Source organism: Ictidomys tridecemlineatus, chromosome 9 (genome assembly GCF_052094955.1).
Source record: "Ictidomys tridecemlineatus isolate mIctTri1 chromosome 9, mIctTri1.hap1, whole genome shotgun sequence".
Classification (NCBI taxonomy): Eukaryota; Metazoa; Chordata; class Mammalia; order Rodentia; family Sciuridae; genus Ictidomys; species Ictidomys tridecemlineatus.
In genome coordinates this window covers 4,855,710-4,868,167 of record NC_135485.1, presented here as the reverse complement: position 1 = coordinate 4,868,167, position 12,458 = coordinate 4,855,710, and the positions used below count along the sequence as shown (strand labels likewise).

Sequence of the window (12,458 nt, the reverse complement as noted above, 5' to 3'; positions counted from 1 at the left end):
TGTAAGGAGTGTAATCAGGAAGAAAATAGAAGTGAAAGATCCCTTCAATAATAGAAATTCTGGGGAAAAAAAAGAAAAGGAAAAAAAACAGAAATTCTCAAAGGAATCAATAAACCAAGTTAACAATTCAAGTGAAAGCATCTCTAACAGACTAGATCACTTAGAAGACAGACAATAAAGACAAAATATATAACTTAAAAACAAAGTTGACCATTGAGAAAAGATGTTAGGAGACCATGAACAGAACTTCCAAGAAATATGGGATAACCTGAAAAGACCAAATTTAAGATCTTTTGGGATAGATGAAGGTGCAGAGATACAAACCAAACAATCTTTTCAATGAAAGAATATCAGAAAATTTCCCAAAATTAAAGAATGAAATGGGAAATCAAGAACAAAATGTTTACAGGACACCAAAAATACAAAATTATAACAGACCTACACCAAGGTGCATTATTATAAAAATGCCTTACAAAATAAGGATAGACTTTTACCACAGGAAAAATGAAAGGTCATAATTAAAGGAAAACCAATCTGGATCTCAGCTGATTTCTCAACCCAGACCCCCAATGCTAGGTGGTCTTGGAATAATATATACCAAGCTCTGAAAGAAAATGGATGCAGTCAAGAATACTATACACAGCAAAATTAAGCTTCAGAATTGATGATGAAATAGAAACCTTCCATGATAAGCAAATATTAAAAGAATTCACAACTAGAATGCTGGCACTGCAGAACATGCTAAATAAGATATTTCATGAAGAAGAAATGAAAAATAAAAGTGAAAACCAGCAAAGGGAGAAACTATACTAGAAGAACACTCAAACAAAGGAGAGACTAATTCAAAGTAAAAACCAAAATAAATCAAAATTACAGGGAACAAAAAGCATTTTTCTATAATAACATTAAATGTAAATGGCCTAAACTGATCAATCAAAAGACATAGGCTAGCAGATAGAATTAAAAAACAAGACCCAACAATACACAAGAAACTCACCTCACAGGCAAAGACATTCACAGACTGAAGATAAAAGGATGTTAAAAACATATCATTCATAAGGATCTTGTAAACAAGCAGGGGTGGTTTCTATCCTCATATCAGATAAAGTGGATGACAAACCAAAGAAAATCAGAAGGGTCAAAGAAGGACATTTTATATTACATAGGGAATTATACATCAACAAGACTAACAACCATAAATATTTATGCCCCAAACAATGAAACATCTACATACATCAAGAAGACCCTTCTCAATTTCAAGAATCAAATAGACCACAACACAATAGTACTGGGTGTCTTTAACACATCTCCCTCACCAGTGGATAGATCCTCCAAACAAAAACTCAAGAAACTATAGAAATAAAAAAATACAATTAATAATTAAGACTTAACAGGTATACATAGAATATTTCATCCATCAATGAATGAGTACACTTTCTCTACACAGCACATGATCCTTCTCTAAAATAGACCTTACCTTAGGTTACTCTTAGCAAACACACACAAAAAAAGAGAGAAAATACCTTGCATTCTATCAGATCATAAGGGAATGAAATTTGAAATCAATGATAATTTTTTTTTTAAAAAAGCTACCCTAACACCTGGAAACTAAATAATACATTAGTGAATGATTAGTTGATATCAGAAGAAATCATGATGAAATATAAAATTACTCAGAGACAAATGAGACTAGCAATACAACATCCAAATCTCTGGGACACCATGAAGGCAGCTCTAAGAGGAGAGTTCACTGCACTGAGCTCATCCATTAAAAGGATAGAAAGTCACCAAATAAATAACCTGTCACTACATCTCAAAGCCCTAGAAAAGAAGAACAAATAAACACCAAAACAACAGAAGACAGGATATAATTAAAAATCAGAGCTGAAATCAATGACACTGAAACATAACAACCTCAAAAAAAAAATAGACTATTTGAGAATCAATCTAACAAAAGAGGTGAAAGACCTGTACAAGGAAAACTACAGAACTCTAAAGAAAGAAATTGAAGAAGACCCTAGAAGATGGAAAGGGCTCCCGTGTTCTTGGATAAGCAGAATTAATATTGTCAAATGGCCACACTACCAAAAGCACCATACAGGTTTAAGGCAATTCCCATTAAAATTCCAATGATTTTCTTCATAGAAATAGAAAAAGCAGTCATGAGATTCATTTGGAAAAACAAAAGACCCAGAACAGCCAAAGCCATCCTTGGCAAAAAAAAAAAAATGTGAAGCAGGAGGCATCACAATACAAGACCTTAAATCATACTGCAGACCTACAGTAGCAAAAATGGCATGGTATTGGCCCAAAAATAGACATGAAGACCAATGGTGCAGAATAGACACAACCACAGAGACAAGCCCAAATATATACACCTGCCTCCTACTAGACAAAGGCACCATAAACATACACCGGAGAAAAAAAATGGCCTCTTCAACAAACGGGTGCTAGAAAAACTGGAAATCCATATGTAGCAAAATGAAATTGACCCCTATCTCTCACCCTGCACAAAACTCAAAGTGGATCAAGGACCTAGGCACTAGAACAGAGACCCTGCGCCTACTAGAAGAAAATGTAGACACAGCTCTCCATCCTGTCAACTCCGGACCCACTACCTCAACGAGACTCCTAAAGAACAACAATGGTCCACACCAAACAGCTTCTTCTCAGCAAAGAGATTAATCAAAAACATGAAGAGAGAGCCTACAGAATGGGAGAAAATCTTTGCCAGCTGAACCTCAGATAGAGATCTCTAGGATATATAAAGAACTCAAAAAACTTAACACCAAAAAAATAATAATAATAACCCAATCAATAATGGGCAAAGAACTGAACAGGCACTTCACAGAAGACATACTGGTCAACAAATATATGAATAAATGTTCAGCATCCTTAGCAATTAGAGAATGCAAATTAAAATTACACTGAAATTTCATCTCACTCCAGTCAGAATGGCAATCAAAAGAATGCCAGTCACAGTCAATGTTGGTGAGGATGTGGGGGAAAAGGTGCACTCACACATTGCTAGTGAGACTGCAACCACTCTGGAAAGCACTATGGAGAGTCCTCAGAAAATCTGAAATGGATCAAGCATTTTGACCCAATTATCCCACTTCTCGATATATACACAAAGGACTTAAAATCAGCATACTATAGTGACACGGCCACATCAATGTTTACAGCAGCTCAAGTCACAATAGCTAAGCTATGGGACCAACCTGTGTGCCTGTCAGCAGATGAATGGATAAAGAAAATGGGGTACACATACACAGTGGAATATTAATCAGCCTTAAAGAATGAAATGATGGCATTTTCCAGTAAATGGATGGAACTGGAGACTATCGTGCTAAGTGAAATAAGCCAATCCCCAAAGCCAAAGCTCAACATTCTCTCTGACATGCGGATGCTAACACACAATAAGGGGGCGAGGGGAGGACAGAAGTTCCTTGGGTTAGACAGAAGGGAAGGAAGGGGGGTGGGGATGGGAAAGACAGTAGAATTAATGGGAATTAACTTTCCTGTGTTCATACATGAGCACACGACCAGTGTGACTCCACGTCATGGACAACCATGAGAATGGGAAGTGACACCACACTGACGTCTAATATGTCAGAATATGAATATTGTGAATGTATATCTTAAAAGGACAAATAAAAACAGGAAAAGAAAGAAATTAGAAAAGAAAAAAGAATGAAGGATCGGATAAAAGCCATAGTTGGAGCCACCAGAGCCAGATGGGGGGGCTCCTGGGTTAGAGGGGGACTTCCCAGGGTGGAAAGAAGAGACTAACCAGCAGGAGTGTCCCGGGGAGGCCTCACATGGACCAACAGCAGGCTGACAGCCTTACGTGTGGATGGGGGGGCCACCTTGCCCCCTGTGGGGTCCCCCAGACCCTGGGCTCTGGAGCATGGCGAGCCTTATTCTCCACTTCAGAGCTGCCATGTGGCTGGCCTCGGGGCTGCCCTGTGTTTCTGTGAGCCAAGGAGACCCAGAGTCCTTGTCCTCGGATTCCTCGGTGTACTCAGCCGGCTGCGTGGCTCATGCCAAACCCACGTGAGTGTGCGCAAGCTTAAAAACAAAAGTCCCCTCTACTCTGGGACAGAAAACAGACTTCACACCTTCAGGGAAGGCTCAGGTGGCAGAGAGAATACGGCTCCCCAGAAATGGCCATGTCCACTAAGGGTGCAAACAGAGTTAAGCTGCTCGTCCGCTGACCTCGACCAGGGAGATCAATAACAAGGTTTTTAAAATCAGAAGAGGGAGGGAGAAGAGGGGTCAGAGTCAGGGTGGGCCACGTGAAGAAGGCGGCAGAGGCAGGAGTGAGGACCAGGCTCTGCAGACAGGGAAAGGGGTCGGAGCCGGGCACACGGCCAGCCTGCCGAAGCTGGGGGACAGGAAGGGGACCTCCCCTAGAGTGGACACCTTGATTTCTGCCTGGTCAGACCCACTTTGTACCTGACCTCCAGAACTGCAAGATGATATGTTCCTGCTGTTTTAAGCCACCAAGTTAATGTGGTGAGTTATTATTATACTGAAGCAGAAACTCAAACCCTGCGTGACTGCTTCCTGCATCGTCATTCCTTACACTGATTAACTCACACAGGAAGGTGGCTGTGCTGTCCACAGACTGCAGGTGCTTTCCAGGCACTTTACTGGTGGTTTGCTGCCAAACCATCTGCCAGCTGAAGGGCTTCAGTGAAGGACTTGTTTCCCCCACAGCATAATGGAGACCTCCTCTGTCGCTCAGCTATCATGGTTTAGATATAAGGTGCGCCCCAAAAGTCCATGTGTCAGACAATCCAAGGATGTTCAGAGGTGAAATGACTAGATTCTGTGAGCTTCAGCCTCACTGGTGGACTAACCCACTGACATGGACTAACCGGGAGGAAACCCTAGGCTGCAGGAGATGGCTCCCTTGAGGTGGGACTCTGGGCTCTCTACCTTGTCCCTGGGTACAGCAGCTTTCTCTCGGCTTCCTGGTTGCCACGTCTCGAGCTGCTTTCCTCCACCACATCCTTCCACCAAGATGCTCTGCCTTGCCTGGGGCCAGAGCTATGTGGTCAGCCGACCATGGACTGAAGCTCTGAGACCATGAGCTGAAATAAACTCGTCCTCCTCGGAGCTGCCTGTCAGGCCTTCTGGCCCCAGCGGTGCAAAGCTGACCAGCGTGCTAAGAGTCTTGCACCTCGCAGCAATGGTGCAGGGACACTCTCTCTCGGGACACGGGCTGCACATCAGAGCCCACGGCTCACCCGTCCCATTTGCCTGGGAAGGGGCTCAGAGGCAGCTTGGGTGGCCTCAGTGTCAATCACTGTGGCTAAGCTGTCTGCAGTGTCACCAACAAAAGCTGTCAGTGTTCCAAAGCCACAAAAGAATGAAAACGGCCCATATTAACGAAGTCGACTCTCATCTGTTAATTTCCCAAATGGCCTCAGAAGAGGAAAGTAAATGCTAGAAATTCATCACCTACAGGGTCAGACTCACCGGTAGAGGCAGATTTCCACACCACCCCTGCGCCCCCTGCCTCCCAGGTGGCATTTTAAATTATTCAGACAGCAGTGAAATACGCCTATTTTTTCCATCACCCAAAACAGCCCCTAATGAGTCCAAGAGGCAGAGACACGGGAGCCGCAGGTGCTGGGCTCTGAGGCTGCACTTCTTTACTACTTCAAACACTGGGCACAGTTGGCAGAACTCACACGCTGCTGTCCTGGGGAACGTTAATTTTTTTTTTTTTTTCAGGTTACACAGACATCATCTTGTGACTGCACTTCAAAGACGGACATGTTTGCTGGGACGAGGTGTGCCGTGCTCACACTCTGCTCAAGGGACACCTCGCATAGACGGCCTGCTTCACCCGGGAGTCTGAAACGTGCTAAGCTCACCCGAAGCTTGGAAGCAAAGCCAGCCATCCACACCCGGGGACAGGCTCGCCCACGACAGCGTCCCCTGAAGAAACAGCACTGCCGAATCACCCAGGGGCCGGCTGGTACTTTGATCAGCTGCTGCTGGTAACAAAGAGAGTGACACTGGAGTCTTTTTTCCTTAGTTAGTCCATACAAAAATTAATCAAGTTCTCACCAGATGGTGACCAAGGTGTCAAAGCAAAACGAGGACACAGCGTGGAACAAAGGCAGTGATGACAGTAAATGTTGTTCCAAGGACTGGTTAATCTACATAAAGGGTCATTAATTTGGAAAATACCTAAATAGCTGCCACAGTCTGGCCGGGCACAAATAACTGAGCCGCCACGAAGCACTTGTAGGTTCAAACAGGAACTACTTTATTGCCCAAATTCTCACGGGCATTCCACGCGCAATCCCCGGGAACTCTCTCAGCCCTGCTCCTCGAGAACTCAACGGGAACTCTGCTGAGGCAGCAGGAGCCGCCCTATTACCGGACAGCAAGGGTCTATATACAACTGAATACACAGCCTGTTTCAATCCAGCACCATCCAGTCACAGCAAATATACACAGCTTAATTTAATTATCAGCATCTTAATGGCTCACTGGCGTCACCTCTCAACCCCTCCTTCTGGCAAAATGCCAGGCTCCATCCCGGGCCCTCCTGCCTCAACGGGATGCAGTGCAGACAGATGTGTGCCAACTCAGATGTGTGCCAACTCTCTGTCCCTGCCCTCGCCTGCTGGCCCGCACCCACAGGAGTCGGCTCTGGAGCAGACAGAGGGGGAAGGGAGCGGTCCTCTGTCCACTTCCAGCCCCCATCAACAGCCCTCCTCACCTGCTTTGAAGTGTGTGCCGCCCCCTCTCCTGGCAGGGGGTGTTTTATTGGGTTTGGAGCCTGGGCCTGAGAATCACCCAGTACAGCTCCGATCCCAGCTTCACCCCTCAGGAGACGGGGGCGCGCGGGGGAGTCGTGAACAGCGAGCCTCCTCCCCTGTGGGTTAAGTGAGAACAGAGTCGCCCCCTCAGTGAGGCGACTGACAGCGAGGCCTCCGTGCTGGGTGGGTGTGTGAGTCAGCTTCTTCCCTCTGGGACCCAAAGACTGACACACACAGTCAGAGGAGGAAGCGTTTCCTCTGGGGCCCATGGTCCCAGAGGTCTCATCCGTAGCCGGCCGACTGCCTTCCTCAGAGGTGAGGCAGGACACACGCAGAAGACCGTGGTGGAGGGAAGCAGCTGGGGTCCTGGCACCAGGAAACAGAGACTCCACTGCCAGGTACAAAGTCTATGCCCCAAAGGCACACCCCAGGGACCCACCTCCTCCAGCCACACCCCACCCCCTTCAGTTACCACTCAGTGAGTTCCCATCAGGGGCCGATTCACTGGTTGGGTTGAAACTCATTACCCAATCATTTCCCCTCCAACCCTTCTTATATCGTCTCACATGTGAGCTTGAGGGGGCACCTCCTATCAAAACCATAACAGTAAGCCTTCGTCCTAATGGCTTCATACGTCTCACAGCATTAAATCCTTCCAGCAATCTTACAAGGCAGGTGATCAACTCCCTGGTTGAAGAACCAAGGCACAGAATTTTTTTTAAAAAAGAGAAAGAGAGAGAGAGAGAGAGACTGTGTTTTAATATTTATTTTTTTAGAGAGTTTTAATATTTATTTTTTCGGCGGACACAACATCTTTGTTTGTATATGGTGCTGAGGATCGAACCCGGGCCGCACGCATGCCAGGCGAGCTCGCTACCGCTTGAGCCACATCCCCAGCCTGAAAAATTTTTGAAAATGTGTTCGGGGTCTCAGAGGTACTGAGTGGCAGAGCTGGGATTCGAACCCATCTCCTAGGGCTCCAGTGGCTCTACCCTCTCCCCACGGCCTCCTAGCGGCAGGCAGGAAGCACTGAGTCCAGTGCCCGGCACAAAACAGAAACTGATAAATGCTATTTTACATTGTTGATGCTGTTGTCATGTCTGTCACAGTCTTTCCTTGTGTCACTATGGGAAGGATGAAGGGGACAGGTACCAAATGGATAGATGGATGGATGGATGGATGGATGGATGGATGGATGGACAAACGAGGGGTAGAGGGTGGGTGGTTGAGTGCATGGATGGGCAGAAGGATGGACGATGGATGGATGGATAGATGAATGGATGAATGGACAGATAACATTTCAGATTCTCACTTGGAAAGACAGACTGCCATCTATCTGAAGATTCAATGGTGTCATCTGGTTTGAAAAATTTAACGATGGATTTGGAAATGAAATACACCTGCCTCAGCCGAGTCACCTTTCCCAGCAGCTCTCAGAGCTCCGTCCTCCCAGGCAGGTGGCCCTAGACTCCACTGCCCGGCCCTGCGGTGAGGAGCTCGCTGCCTCTCCAGGTGGCTGCGCCCTCCGAGCTCAGTGAGCAGGGTCTTCCTCATGGCCTTCCTCCCTACAATGTGCATTGTGGCAGGGTCCCCCACCCTGTCCACCGCCTGCTGACTGCGGTCATGGGAACACGAAGTACCTCAACCCGGGCTCGAGAGCCTTGAGTGGGTGTCTGAGACCCTGCAGGCCAACGTGGGCTTAGGACCGTGCCCAGGAGCATCAGGAAGCGGGGAGGGTTATTTATCAGCAGGTGACCCAGGACACTTCCCACAGGAGACCCTCTGGCTGACGAGTGAGTGGCCGTGAGAGGGGAAGAGGAGAGAGCTCAGGGAGGGACATGATGGGCTTGGTGCAGGGCCAGAGAGGAGGTGAGAAGGGCCGTCAGGACATGACCACCCAACAGCTACGTGAGAACTCTTTAAGTGGATTCAGGCTAAAGACAAAAGGGCCTTTCTTCCACCCCCAGCTTAGCTCTGCACACGCCCCCCCCCCTCAGATGACATCCAAGTGTCCCCTCCAATCCCGGGAGCAGCAGCAGTGCTGTCCTGGAACCAATGGGCACACGCGCCGCCACCGCCGGGCACAAGCTGCTTTCTCCTACACCCCACGCTGTGCCTGGAGCTGGGACAATCTCACTGATTCTGATGCTGAGGAAACGGGAACCCAAGTATGACTTGGGGACGGATCCATTCTCCACCGTCTGAGGCAGCCCCAGATGAACTACTGCTAGGGTGACCCCTTTGGCTGCCAGTGACCAGAAGAGGCAGTTGGGGACAGAGTGAGAAATGCACTGGATTTCCCAGGACCTCAACTCTGGGTGGCAGGTCCTCTCTGCTGAGCCCCTGTGGGGAGCTCACGCCCCTCCGCGGTGGGCATCTTCACTGATGATTTGCTGGGGGTTGATCATGTCAGATTGACTCTCTGCTGAGCTTTATGATCGCGATCAGTGTGAAATGGGGAATCAGAAGTGAAGTTTCAGCTCAGGTTCATCTTGGCCTCAAAGTTAAATCAACGGATACCTCATTTCCACCTCTTTCAGAATCTCCTAAAGTCAAAACTGACCTGTCCCCTGCTCTTGGACATGAGCCACAGGAGGAGTGGTGGCTAGGGAAGGGCCTCGGGAAGTGAACCGGGTGCCCTGACACCTGCTGGCCTCCTCCCCTGGAGGGACGCAGGATCCAAGGCTCTGGGTTTGTGTGTCTTGCCCTCTTCCTCCCTCAATCCCAGGGAGGGACACTGTCCTCAGGCTCCTTCCTCTCCAAGGCCACCTCATCAGGATGCTGTTCCCAAGTCACCCACTTACAACTCCCACGTCCTGCGAGATCTGCATCACCCCTCCCCACCTCCTGACGTTTCATCTTCCTGCTTTTTGTCCCCAACTAGGACAGCTTCATGGGGACAGGACACTGCTATGGTGCCTGCTGTAGGCACACATTCAGAGCAGTGCTGGACCAAGTGTCCCTGGATGGGTAAAGCTGGATGCCTGCATCTGCGGGGCCACACTGCTCCGGTAGTCTCATTCCCTTGCTCTTCCTCTGCTTGCTCTGCCTGAGCCACATCTGGACGAAGCCTCCCTGGCCTCCTCAGACAGGACTGAGGTCCCCTGTGCAGCACTCTGTCCCCTCCCCCTGCACCTCACACCCACCCTCAGGACCATGAGCCTGGCTTCCAGCAGCTGTGCGTTCCTGGGCCACTCTGCATCCAGAGGTCCCTGCAAACCGTCCTGGACAAAGGAAGTGCTCAGGAAACACTGGCTGAAGAGGGAGGGAGGGAGCGAACGCAGGACAGAGGCTGAGAAGGGAAGGGAGATGGCGACAGCCCACTCCTGTCTCAGCAGCTGGGGTGACCGCTCATCCACTGGGAGCTGATCTCCAGCTCCGAAATGCAAGAACGATTTGGGGGCTTCCAGGGACGTTCCTTCCTCCACACAGCATGGTCAGGAAGGCCCAGCCCTGCAGTGACCCTGGTGTCCATGAGTGTGAGCTGAACGCCATGGCTATGCGCATGCCCACAGAAAAAGGGGCAAACGACAAACCCAGAAGACAAAGGCTGGCCAGGAAGGGAGGCTAGACCCCGGGTGAGCATGAGACTGGCAGAGACAGGCAGAGAGACCCTGCTGACACCATTAGGCAACTGCTTCTCACTAGGCGTGTCTCGGACCAGCAGGCCAAGGGCGAAAGAACAAAAGAGCCTGGGGTGAGACACTTTCCCTGGGCTTCAGGCTCCTCGAGACGAGCACGACCACGTCGCTGCAGAATGTTTGGAAAGAATAAAAAAGGGGGTCTACCACCCGGCCGGCACAAAGCTCAGTGCGTGCAGATCAAGTTTCCCTTCAGCCGCACGCACCGCGCTGCACACTGACAAGCACAGGGCCGGGGGCGGTCTCCTGAACACAGAAACACTGGACTCCTATTTTCCTTATCTTCTTTGCCCGTCTGCAAACTCTAAGCTCAGATTAGATTTACAAGGCTCTTCTCTCAGTATAACAGTGCACTAGGTAGCAGGCAGGCCTGCGTCCCAGTCCGTTGTCACCCATGGACCTTAGCAAACCTGCCTGAACCTCAGATGTGGTCCGAAGGCGTGAGGGCCTGGCAGTGGTCAGGCCGGAGCAAGGCCAGAGCTAGACAGCAGGGGTGCACCAGGCCTCCAGACGCTTCTGGGATCAGCCAGTCCTGCTCAGTTCCTCCTTCCCCCCCAGTCCCAGGCTGTGTTTGACCTGAGCCACCTCCACCGTGGCAACAATCCAGCAGCCTGATGAAAAAGCAAAGAGCCCCCCCAACCCCAGTCGTCCCTGTAAGAGGCACCTATGAATAAATGATGTAAAAGCCAAATAACCAAGTAAAGAGGAAACGCTCCGTCAAAAATAAATCAGCAGGAGAAATAAAGATAAGGCTCTGACGGGCCGTGGAAATGAGGTGGCAATCAACTCACCTAAGCGGCAAGTTCAGAACCCAGCTAAAGCTCAAGCAAGAGCTACAAACAGGATAAACGTCTGCTGGAGGAAAAGGCTATTTTTAGCGGTAAGACTATCAGAGATCTCCATGCATACTAAGCCCCTGACATTCTGAGTGACATTCGCTTTCTGGGAGCTCCTAAGCCTGACTATAAGCCAAGATAGAAAGATTAAAAATAATTGACAATGCTACAATTTAAAAAAAAAAAGGACCAGATCCCCCAAACTAGTGTCCAACCACAGTGCCTGACACAGAGCTGGCCTTCAAGATACCAAGTGCCAGGAAATGGAAGGAATTTAGCCCACAGCTGAACAATCTCAGGCCCTGCGTGATAATCAATGTTAGACAGTCCTCATGCAAAGTCAGATTTGCTCCCTAGGAGCAATGCATCCAAACTCCAGGGCCGCTGAGTTCCTCATAAACACAGACATCCCACTGCATCTAACACCAGGACCCATGAACCACAGCAGCCAGCTGTAATCTCACATGACGCAGGGACACAGAAGTGGGCTCTTACCTTCCACCGATTTCCAAATCAAAGACAAAGGCAAGAGGGTTTATGCTTTGAAGTACCACTTAATCTGATCAAATGGTTACAGAGAACTACCTACTTGCAAATTAAGTATCCAGGGGCTAATTGCAAATCCAATCATTTTACTCTATTTTTCATTTCCGAGTTTTGGAGGAAAATGACTTTTATTTAGGAACCAAGATGATCATATCTGCTTAACACACTAAGTGACATTTATGAATCTCTGTCAGAACTTTTCTCCCCATTGCCCACATCCCCAACTTTGGACAGGGGGGAAAATGTTGCCTGTCAACCTTGGCATCCTACTTAGGGAATTAAGCTACAATGAACACAGGCATCTGAATGGACGCCCAAAGCTGAACGACCCAACCCTGTAAGAATGATCAACAGGCCCACTTCCCACCTTGGGCAAGGCCAGTCTGCACCTGGAGGCTCAGGCCAGGCTGTTCACAAAGGCACCTGGTCATTGGCGGGGGGGGGGGGGGGGGGGGGGGGAGGTACCTTTCAGGCAGGATGACAGTCGCTCTCCACTGAAGACTCCAAGTGGCATAAGTCACACAATGTAGGGCCCTTCTCCAGGCAGTAAGTAGTCACTCCCAAGAAGGAAGAGGCAGAGCTGCTCTGGCCCTGCCTGGATCCATGGCCATGGGTGACAGGACACTGTCCCCCGGCCATCATTTCCAAGG

General features: G+C 48.7%; 1 protein-coding gene across 8 annotated transcripts in view; it reads right to left on the bottom strand.

The window, feature by feature from the left end:
* Positions 1 to 12,458, bottom strand: part of Evc2 (EvC ciliary complex subunit 2) — a 97,948-nt gene that overhangs the window by 48,345 nt on the left and 37,145 nt on the right. The window lies entirely within an intron of this gene.